Genomic DNA, 12,100 nt, shown 5'->3' on the forward strand with positions numbered 1-12,100 from the left:
CCAAGGGAAGCTCAGTTGAAAATCAGTGGTCGCTCTTGTAACTTAAGAGCTGTCTTTTCCTCCAAAGATTGTTTGAGGACCGAGAGCCAGGCAATTAACCTCAGGCATGCAGCTCTGGAAGCCAGGTGTCTCTGGCTCTTCTGCTAAGATTGATTGCCCCATGTGTCAGCCCGGGCATTCCTGCGTAATTACGATGCACTTTATTGGCAGATGCAGTCTGACCTCACCTTGTAGCGCTGTCTGAAGCTCCCCCTGCGCCCCCCCCCCCCGTGGCATACCTTCGCAGCAATCTCCTAGCAGATACTTTATGACAAGTTGTCATGACACGAGCTCGTATGAACTGCTTTGCACTGCCCCATGCCCCAGGGCTCTGGGGGAAAAAAATGATAAGCTTTCAAAGCTTAAGCTAAATAATATGCTTTTAATGAGATCTTGTGAGTTGCAGATCAAAACCATCAACAGAAGGTAAAAAGTTCAAAAAAGCCCTTTCCATGCATGCTGCGTTTGGCCAAAGCGGCTTTCCCGATCTTTCTGAAAGAATCCTTAAAGGAAAAAAAAGAAAGCATTTTTAAGTTTTTGCTCCTAAATGTTATGCCCCAGCACACTTCTTTTGCTTTTGATGACACAGGAACAGGAGGAACTTGGCGGGGTGGGGAGGGGAATGGGAGAGATCTCGAAGCTGGGAATGGGGATGCCCCCCCCCCGTGTTCATGAGCATGTGAGAATGTAGGTGCAATTGGGGGTGCTGTCTCGGGAGGGGAACTCATCAAAGCAGCGTCAGGCTAGAGGCAGTGTCAGCCCTGCTTCTTTGCCAAATCTACCTCGTGAGACTTTCCTGGAAATTTCCTCAGTTAGAATTTAGAGGAGGCAAACAGGGATCAACAAGTGTCTCTCCTAAGGACTTCCGATGCCTTATTTACTCGCTCGGCCTTCAAGCTTTCCCTGTGAGGTAGAGGCCGTGAATAATGTGTGCCTCCACTGAACTTGACTTGAACTGGAGTGCGGCACGTATCACAAGCATCCTTCTGTGACAGTGCCTTCTCCAAATGACTGACTTCACCTTTCGGCTCTGGGAGGTGAGAGCAGAGGGTGGAATGTTTATGGACCTACTGTGTGCTGTCTCAGCACCAATATCTCAATGCATACAGAGATTTTTTGTAAGATCTTTGGGAGTCTGGCGTCACCATGTGCATGTTACAGGGGAAGAAACTGTCAGGGAGATTTGGCCAACTTTTTCAAAGTCACCCACTCACTAAATGTCATAGCTGAAATTTGACACAGCTCTTGTGAGTCTAAAGCTAAGTTTCTGAACCCTGCCTCCTCAACCTTAGTGTCGTCTCCATGAAGAATTCTCCCCCACTCATCCCTATGAGTACATGATCCTTTCAGGTGCTTATCAAGACAATTGCCAGAGCCAAGGCAGCCCACTTCAAACTCCTTGCCGTGCAAAGTGTGGCTCTAGGGCCAAGATCATTAACCTAGTCTGGGATTGTGTAGAAAAATATCCATTTATGGATTTTTTTTTCAGATTTTCTGAATCTGGAGGGAGGAAGAGGGTTGAGATGTATTTTATACACACACACACATATACATATATACAATATACACATATACATATATATGTGTACTGGATAGCTTTGTGTCAACTTGACACAGCTGGAGTTATCACAGAGAAAGGAACTTCAGTTGGGGAAGTGCCTCCAGGAGATCCAGCTGTAAGGCATTTTCTCAATTAGTGATCAAGGGGGGAGGTCCCCTTGTGGGTGGTGCCATCTCTAGGCTGGTAGTCTTGGTTCTATAAGAGAGTGAACTGAGCAAGCCAGTGGAAGCAAGCCAGTAAAGAACATCCCTCCATGGNCTCTGCATCAGTTCCTGCTTTCTGACCTGCTTGAGTTCCAGTCCTGCATCCTTTGGTGATGAGCAGCAGTATGGAAATGTAAGCCGAATAAACCCTTTCCTCCCCAACTTGCTTCTTGGTCATGATGTTTGTGCAGGAATAGAAACCCTGACTAAGACAATATGCATACATGCATATGCACATATACACATATTCACATATATGCATATACATATATATGCATGCACATATACATATATGCATATATGCATATGTACATATACACATATTCACATACATGCATATACATATATTGTATATATACATATACATATACACACATATGAATACGCACATTTTCATATTCACATATATACATATACATATATATACATATANATATATACATATATATACACATACACACATACACATGTATATGCACATGTATACACATATACATATACACACACAGGTATACATACACACATATACACATGAATATGTACATGTATACACATACACACATACAGATATACACATAGGCACACACACACACACACACACACACACACACACTATGAAATCAAGCTTCCAGGCATACAACTTGCACAATATCCTCCATAGAGCAGCCAGGGAATCTTGATATGGTGAGCACAGTGTCCATCACATAGAATGCATACACTCATACCTTCATGAAGCTCTGGGGCTTCTAAATGCAACATCTTCTTTACAGAGATATCTGTAAAAAAGGTCACTGCTCCCACTGACCATGGATACTTGTTCCTATTCATCTGCATAGCCCAGGTGTCTATTTAAGCAAACTGCTAAGTCACATGGCAGTTTCTTGTGTCAGGAAGAGACAGTAGACTTAACTAACCAACCTGGCACGTTTAGAAGATTGGATCCAATCGTCCTTTCTCTTTTCTCTCTTCTCTCTCTCCTCTCTCCCTCTTCTTTCTCTCTCTCATGGTAGATTTTTGCCTAATGGAAAGAATAAGTTAGAATTGGGGGTAAAGTGACAAGAGTGAAGTCAACAGTCAAGTGGATCGGTCCAAGCCACTTCAGTCTCATCCAACCCCGTACACCACGGCTTGTGCCGATCGTAAAGCGACAGCTCCTTCACAGGCCGGAAGCATTTGCAAACGCTATGAGCCAGCATTTGCTTTGTGCCTACAAAGGACCGAGAAGGACGTCTCTCTAGGCTTGGAGTTTTATTCAGAACTCCAAGTTCAAAACCGTGCCACAGGCAGGCGCTTTGTCTTTCTTGCTCGCTTGTGGAATTCAGAAACAGAGCTAACCTGAAGGGAGACAAGACAGGGGACTGACAACAAGAGACAAATTTAGGTGGAGGGTCCATTTTAAGGGTTACCACAGTGAGGCTTACGGAGGGCGAGTAGTTTGGTGGCAGCTCTATGGGGGACAATCAGCAAAGCTCAAAGGAAGTTGGGGTGTGTCTGATATAACGATGACACTTCTCTCTCCAGGGGCCTGGTTCTTAGAATCTTATGGGACATTTATGTATTTTTTTTTTAAATATCATCATAGACCTGATACATCAGGATTTGGGGGCAAAAATCTAGGATGATTCTTTTTTCTTGTCTGTTTGTTGTTCGCTTTTCTAAGGTGGTTATCTACTGGCTAATTTTTAAAAATTGAAGGCTGGAAGTTTTGACATGTCCACAGAAGCAAACCATACCTGCAGAAGCATCTGCCTCTGCCTCAGGAAACCCAGTTGGTAAATACCATTAATTCAGTGTTTCCAAAGAATGGTCCCTACACACCACTACCATCATCACCACCACCACCGCCATCACCATCATCACCACCACCACCACCACCATCATCAACATCTGAGAGCTTGTTAAAAATAGTACAAATAGGGAGGCTCCACCCAGAACTACCTAAAGGACATTTTGAGTCACACCCAGCAGCCTAAGCTCTAACAGTCTTTCAGGTGATGTTAATGATTGCTAAAGTTTGAGGCGCACCTGATGTCCCTGACTGGCAGTGAACCTGTGTGTATTCAGAGAAGGCCATGTTTCTAAGCCAGCGGGTCTCAACCTGTGTGCTGTAATCTCTTCAAGGGTTGCATGTCAGACATCCTACGTATCAGATATTTACATTATGATTTATAACATTAGTAAAATTACAGTTATGAAGTAGCAATGAAATAATTTTATGGTTGTGGTGGGGAGAGTCAGCCCAGTAGAAGGAACTGTTGCAGTGTTAGGAAGGTTGAGGGCCACTGTAATAAGCTACCACAGCCACTTGTAACTCGGTGTAGAGGAATAATGTTAAGTACAGGCCAGGTGTTGGGAAGCCGGCAGGGTCAGAATGGCAGAGTTTCAGAGAGAGGTAAGAGGGAGCCATGGTAGGAGGAGAGGCAGATAACCCACAACCTCCTGGCTTAGAAGTTTTGCCTCAGGCTAGTCCTGCCTGTGTTAGTACCTGCCTCCCTTCTAAGAAGTAAATGTCAAAAGTCATTTTCTTTGAAGGTGACAAGGGAATTTAACACCTCAAACGGGCCAAAATCCCACTAGACAGTTTTATGATGTGATAATTTACCATCTACAAGTAAGCCCACTTTGCCCAGGTAGACATGGACCAGCTAAATTTAGGTGTCAGCGAGGAATTCTACTCAAAGTATTTCTTCTTTTTTTTTTTCTTTTTCTTTTTTTTCTTTCAAAGGTGAGTCTAATTGGAAAAATTACGTTTCTTGGCGTTCATGGCACTGCCAATGTTTAGCTAAAAAGCTGGAGCGCCAAGCGAGTCCCATGTTTAATGAAAGTCCCAAGCCTTGTTTCTCACAGAGCACAGTGAACACGTTAGTTAAAAAAAAAAAAAAAAAAAAAAGATAAAATATCCAAGTAAAATATTCTTTTATCTGCCATTAAAAAGTCAAAATAGATAAGTAACCTTCATCTCCCATCAACTCGTTCGTTGCTAGGTGTAGGGAGTTCAACGACAAACATGACAAGATGTCGGATGTCTGTCTACCCTCTAGGCCAGTGGCCAGCTGGACGTCATAACTGATCCATATACAATCTACAGCAGAAATACTTTACCCCAAGCTTCGCTGCCCAGACAAACAGATCTCTCACCCTTAAGAGCATCAGTCACAGCCGGGCGTGGTGGCACACTCCTTTAATCCCAGCACTCGAGAGGCAGAGGCAGGCAGATTTCTGAATTCGAGGCCAGCCTGGTCTACAGAGTGAGTTCCAGGACAGCAAGGAACTATGCAGAGAAACCCTGTCTTGAAAAAACAAAACAAAACAAAACAAACAAACAAAAAAACCAGAAGTTGGGTAACTGAGATGATAGAAGAACCAAGGAAACTAAAGGGACCTGGGAAGGTGATGTTGTCCGACCCCGGAAACTGGCTTCCTCTGTGTGGCTAGAACCACAACGAGACTGCGCGGCTTCCGGAACTCTGAGCAGGCGCAGGATGTTAGAGATGTCCTCTCCGGTGTGGTGAGAAGAGTGCTTAGCTTCTCCTTGCTTTCCAACCTCCTTCCAATCTCTCTCATGAAGCAGACCCACGTAGAAGCCACGATTTCTGTGGCGCAGAGCCAAGAAGCAGGCAGAAGACAGAGATGACTCGGAGAACAAAGTCCAAAGGAGGGCGAACCCCAGGGGCTGTTGGGAGGAATTTTGGATCACCTAGATAAGCGTAAGGAAGCTTCTAGAAGACACCAGGACCACCCCCTGACGGACCACCCCTGATGGGAGGGATTGTTACTTCATGGAGAGAGCTGAGGTCTAGAGGTCACCAACCTGTGACGCAGACGCCCTTTTCAAGAATTATAAATTCTCCGCCAAATATCATACTTGATTTAGTTTTCTTCCCTCTCTTGAGCATACCACATCTACTTTCTTCATGCAGAGAAAATCAGTCTGGTGGTGAACTCACACACACAACAGCATGTCTACTTGGCTTCTGAAAGATGCGTCTGAAGAATCTAGTGCAAACATTGAAGGCAAACAGATTTGGAGCTGAACGGCTCTCTTGGCCCCTTATTATATTCCTACCATCCTGCCCGGAAAGATCCACGTGTAGAGGTTTGATTCATCTGTTTTTAACCATAACTTCTGTGAGTGAGGTATAGTTCCCTTAGCTTTGGACAGTTCCTCTTGAGGGCTAGTTTAAATAGAATTTAAAACAAAATCCCAATTCATTCAGGACTCACTTCATAGAATACAGTCTACCAAGGAGGGGATTGCTAGAAAACTCAGTGGAGAGACATAAAAAGTACAGGTTTAATTAAAAAAAAAAAAAAAAAGATTCAACAGGCACAGTGACTCACTCCATTGTATTAGGTCCCTGTGCCTTCCTCTGAGCTTTTGTTCTGCCTCTGTGGAGACCAGACCCTACACTCTCAGTCTTTGACACCAGTCTTGGGATGGTACTTGCCCAGAATGTCCACATGAAACCCGAGAGGATGTTTTGGGGGGATCTAGCCCTTCCTGGTTTTGCCCTCTGTGACATTTGAGTTGCAGGAAGTCATGCCCCAGTGGTAGAAAAGATACATCTGTGAGGGACATACACACACACATACACACACACACACAGAACAGACACACAGATGCACACACACACACACATAGACATACACAAACACACGAGACTTGCGTGCACACACACAGAACACACAGACATACACACACAGAACAGACACACAGATGCACACACACAGACACACACAGAACAGACACATAGACACACACGCATACACAGACATACACACACAGAGATGTATAAACACACAGACACAGGCACACAGACACATGCATACACACAGAACACACAGATATATACACACACAGACATATACACACACACAGAAAGACACACAGACACACACAGACATACACACACACACACACACACACACACACACACACACACGACTCCAGGTAGATTCTTGGCTTCTACTCTGCTCACCTTCTCAGGCCTGAACGCAGCTCTCTTTACCTCAGTACCCCAAGACCTGAGTCTGTCCAGCTAGCTCATACACTCTTCTCAGGCTGGCAAGCTGGAAAAGGCAGAGGACATAGCTAAAAATGACAGTTATCTTCAGGGAAAGGAAAATGGCCAATATTAGACACACACACAAAAAAAGTATGAAGTAAATTTTTCACCCTGAAGGGCTGAAGAAATCATTAGAGTTATCTGACAGCTCCAGTCTCCAGGCACATGGCTTGCCCCCTGGCCATCTCATTGCTATTTATATGCACTGGGAGGTCTGTGGAGTAGCCAGGCCCTTCATCAGCCTGGGATCTAAAGGAACTTACACAGGGCCCAGATTGAAGGGAGCCAACAAGCCTTCCATCTATCGCTTTAAAGTCTGGATTTCAAATTATTCATGTATCATTTAGAATCAACACACACACACACACACACACACACACACACACACACACACACACCCTCCAAAACAGCAAATCAAGCAGATAAAACTCTAGAAGGTAAAAATGATGGTCCCTTCCTCAAATAGTCTTAGAGTTTCTGTACATTGATATAAAGTGAAATTGAAAATGTTTCTCTGTGAGGGTTAAGATGCACAGACTGTGAAATGTGGAGTATAACATCTCTCCCTTACCCCGACAGTTATTTGAATCTACCAAATATGGTGTTAGAAAGTTTTCACCGATCAGGATGATACACTGACAGTTAAACACATATGCAGTAGAGCTGGATGCAATTACTCAAGGATCCTACATGTATTTCGGTTGAGAAATAGGTTCCCGCCAATGCCCTTTATTAAAGTTTAAAGGAAGTGTTGACTTGGCGGTGGGGGAAGGGTAGCGAATGAGCTCTCTTGCAGCTGACCTTTAGGGGCTAGTGAGCTGCCAGCGAGTACCGTCACTAAGCAAGACAGACTGTGGTGATGTTTGTGAACAGAGTGATAAAAACAGAAAAAGGAGAAAAGAAAAGAAAAGAAAAATCTTCCAAACTCTCGCTTCCACATCAGCTTCCAAATACAGCTCCCTAGGTCGCGCTGGGCTTTAGACAAGCCTGTTGGGCACGGGGGTTTGATCACAGTTGCATACGAGGCTGTGCTCCCGAGCCACGTCAGCGCGTTTATCAAAGAAAAGCTAGGCTGTATAGTCCATCTACAGAGTCCAATCATTGCAATCTAAATCTTTTGCAGAAGTCAAAGTTGTTTTTTTTTTTTTCCGTCTCAGCCTTTATTGTAATTAAAAACAAAAAAAGAAAACAGCGAAACTCTAGTCTATGTTATACCACACAGCTTACAGCTGGCAGGGATCTACTCTCTCTCTCTCTCTCTCTCTCTCTCTCTCTCTCTCTCTCTCTCTCATCTTTCTCTCTCTCTCATCTTCTCATTGACTAGGTTGCTCATTCAGACCTGAAAAAAAAAAGTGACCCCTGGTTGCCTAGCAACCGAGAAACTCAGGCCTCAGCCCTGGTAGGCGAGATGGAAAAAAGGTCAATTAATGTGGCAGGCCTGTCCTTATCAATATGCTACTGTAGCAGCGACTTTTATTTCTTTACAGTAATGTATCATAATAAGTTTTGTCGGTCTTTATATGCGGCTCTCCCTTTTGAATAAAGCGTAACTAAGACTTGAGGGGATGTCTGATATAACAGAAAATGTAACCATAAAAAAAAAAAAAAAAAAAAAAAAGCCCTAGAATAGAAATTATCTGACTGCTGGGTACCCTGCCGGGCTGCCGGAGGCTCTTACACATTTCCATTGAGTTATTTTATGATCAGGCCAGTATGTTATTGAAATATTATCTCTTTAGCCTTTCTCATTCTGATAAGAAATGACAGGCTCTCAGAACAGTAATACAGAGTACAAAATATGGAGCTGCAGACAAAATTCAGCCTGGGCAAAAAGCCTTGGAGAATTTCCATTAAAACCGACCGTCCCTGGCCTAGTGTTTTCAAATAAGGCACAGGACACATCCTATCGTCCACTCTAATTGTGATGAGAATTCGGAGCCTCTTGTGATGATTGCATTTAGAGCGATTGCTGAACAGCATTCAAGAAGAGTCTGCAGCGAATTTACAACCTCATTTACGATTCAGTTTCTTTGGGACATAGGGAAGCGCTGTCACATTTCAGATGCACAGGTAAGAATCACAGTCAGGACTTGAAGGGTCATTTATAAGCAGAGTGGACACGAAACCAAGACTATAAAAATCTCAAGCGGGATAATCAGAGGACGGTTTGGTTCAGCACCCTTTCAGAAACAATGCTCAATACATATAGATTTGTTATTTTATTTGCAGACCTCTCTCGGGAGGACTCCCATCTTTTCGCTGTGTGCTATCGATTACTTTGTTGTTGTTTAATATGGAAGTTGTTTCGCATGGACAAAATCAATGAGTATGTATTTATAGATGGGTAAGGTAGGCACCTGGTCCCTCGTCTGGTGTCAAGAGACCTGAGCCTTATTCTCAGATCTGTTTCCATTAGCTGGGTGACCTTGGGTAGGATGGGATATCTCAGGGGCCCAGCATCTTCCTCTACAGAGCAGAGAGGTTGAACTTGTTCCTTTCCAGCCTCCTCTCCAATGCCTGCTTCATGCTTCTCCCCCAACCCCAACCTCACACACATACACAATCACATTTGCGTTATGCTGAGTGTGATATCTGTGTGATTTTTTTTTTTTTTGTATGATTGCCGCTTTTAAAGAGCTTTTCTCTTCTGACACAGGGCGTTCAAGGGACGTAAGTTTAGTTTTCAATGAGGTCAGCATCCTTTTGGAACGGTGGCAACTGGCTTCCTACAAATTCAAAGTTAGCATTTTCTTCTGTGGAACCCAGTCTCTGTGAACTTAAGAGATTCATGATGGTTTCGCATGTTCTCTTCTTTTTTTTTTTTATCTTTCTTCCCTTTCTAAATAGCATTAATGTAGGAGCAGATGTTGTCTCCCCCCCACACACACTGCACAGCAAATCATCTCAGCCGCTCTGTAAAATTTTAGCTTAATGGAGTCCTGGCATTTCTGATGAGACGCCGAACTTAATTTTATAGAACAACCTATTGAACAAGCTGTTCTTGGACATTCCCATCTCAACTAAATGTTAAAAGTATTAAAATTCACATTAGCACCAGAGGAAATTTTGCATGGGTAATCCTTTAATACAGTGTTTTATGGCTCTATTAGCGGCACAGCAGCTGGTGACATGATGAATTTAATCCATTAAAAAATTCAGCAAGAGGTTTAAAAGTCGGCTTTTTTAAAACATTATCTTGCTGCAAGGAAAGAGAACTTCTCCTCGGGGCCAGAAACGTGGCGGCTTCACACTGGGGCAGGTATCGGGAATGAACCTGCATGACCAGTTTCCATGCATTGAGGTCAGGACCTGGAGACAGGATGCTGAGCCCAGGAGCTCAGGATGTGCACGCCAGGAAGGTACTCAAGCTGGAACATCCCTGTCACATTTTCATCCTCGACTTGCATCACTTGTTTTAAGAGGTGACATTGCCTTTGAGTGTATGAATATTCTCATCAGAGCCAACATATATATTTGTATGCGATCAGAACTGTACCGAGGTTTCCTTTAATGGGATAATCCCTTACTTCACAAGGGCTTAAGAGAGGTATCAGTGATCTTCTACAAAGTCATGTGAGTTAAATGAGTGTTGGCCTGAGGGATGGATGACCTCTTCTTGAAGTCTAACGAGTGAATATCTGTCTAGGCATAGGTTAGGATTTTAACCATTGAACTACAGATTCTTTAATAATCTTTTTTCAAATTGTGATTTACTATCTCAAAAAGAAAAGGAAAATACTCCATTCATGCTCCCAATATATATATATATATATATATATATATATATATATATATATATTTGCAAGTTACTATGTAGAGTTAATACTCTCATTCAGGAATTTCTTAAGCAGAGAATTTTTTTTTTTTTTGAATGAGCATGCATTTCTGAGCCGAAGCAGGAACAGGTCACCTTGTACCAAAGCGCCCCATGTCTGCAAATGAGTTTGTTACTATATCTCAACCCTTGTGAATTAAAAACCAGGTAGCTTAACTCAGTAGTGGGTTTTGCTAAATAACCCATTTATATCATTCCCATGTTCATTCAAAGCCAGTCCTCCTCGGTCCTCACTTAGCATAACTCGATGTAAAGGGGAATTGCCATTTCTTGTGGTGTAGCTATTATAGCCTGTAAGAGCAGAAATGAAATCCACTTCACCTGCCTCCAAGGAGACCTTTAATGGTCCCGACAGTGTAAACACACCACCAGGTTGAAAACAGCTACTGTATTTTGGGATACTAAAAATTGGTTTATTTTCCTTCCGATGTGAAAAGCTTCGTCTCTCTCTTAAGCTGTGCACCTGGGTAGAAAGCCTCTCTCTGACCCGTGGAAGGGACACGGGCACTCTATAGATCTGTGTTCTGCATTTTGGACACCCCTCTACCTCTCTCACAACGTGGTTACTAAATGGCTTGCTTTCTAGAGAGATGTTTGGTGTATTTAGACAACAGTCACTTGTGAGAGCTGATCTTCTCGAGTGGAATCTGTTTTGATAATATCCGATCCTGTGTTTGAAGCTGACTGATCCGGGTGGGGGGGGGGGATCACCCACCTCTTTGTGCCCTTCTAAAGGCCTCCTTTCTGGGTATGCAACAATGGGGTTCTTTCTCCAATCTACTTGGTTCCTTGTGGCTGAGCCTGTTGTAAGAAGGGGGATGTCACTTGAGCTCTCAACTAATGAAGGATACTGTCTTGAAAAAAAAAGGGGTGGTGCACAAACTCTATTAACATGGCTTTCTTGTTGAAGAAAAAAACATGTGTAATCAATCCAGTCAACAATGTCAGTGGACACATGACAGCATTTTTCAGATAGACATAATTTTTATAAGCAAGAGGGACTCAATGTGGTATTTAGGGTTTTAGAGTGAAACATAAAGTGATATAAAATAATCAGATCTCTTGGTCAAATGTAGAACGTTTCAAAGGGTTGAAAGTGTTCCTGACTTCCCTTCTAAGGAAATTTTTAGTGAGCATGATTTGTGTTTCTTGATGGTTTGATTTTCAAATTTTGGCTTTGGGGTAGTCTGACTTGGGTCACACTAGGTGACTCCATGTGCAATTAGCTCATGTTACATGGTCAGAACCAAACCAAACCAACTTTTCTTATTAACTTTCAATAGCTTCTATTTCTTCTGCCTCCTTGTGAAATGTTCCAGAGACCGACATTCACCCCTCCTTATATACAGAACCCATGGATGGTTTTCCTGTGTATTGGCCTTTTTTTTTTTTTTTT

Source organism: Mus pahari, chromosome 16 (genome assembly GCF_900095145.1).
Source record: "Mus pahari chromosome 16, PAHARI_EIJ_v1.1, whole genome shotgun sequence".
Taxonomy (NCBI): domain Eukaryota; kingdom Metazoa; phylum Chordata; class Mammalia; order Rodentia; family Muridae; genus Mus; species Mus pahari.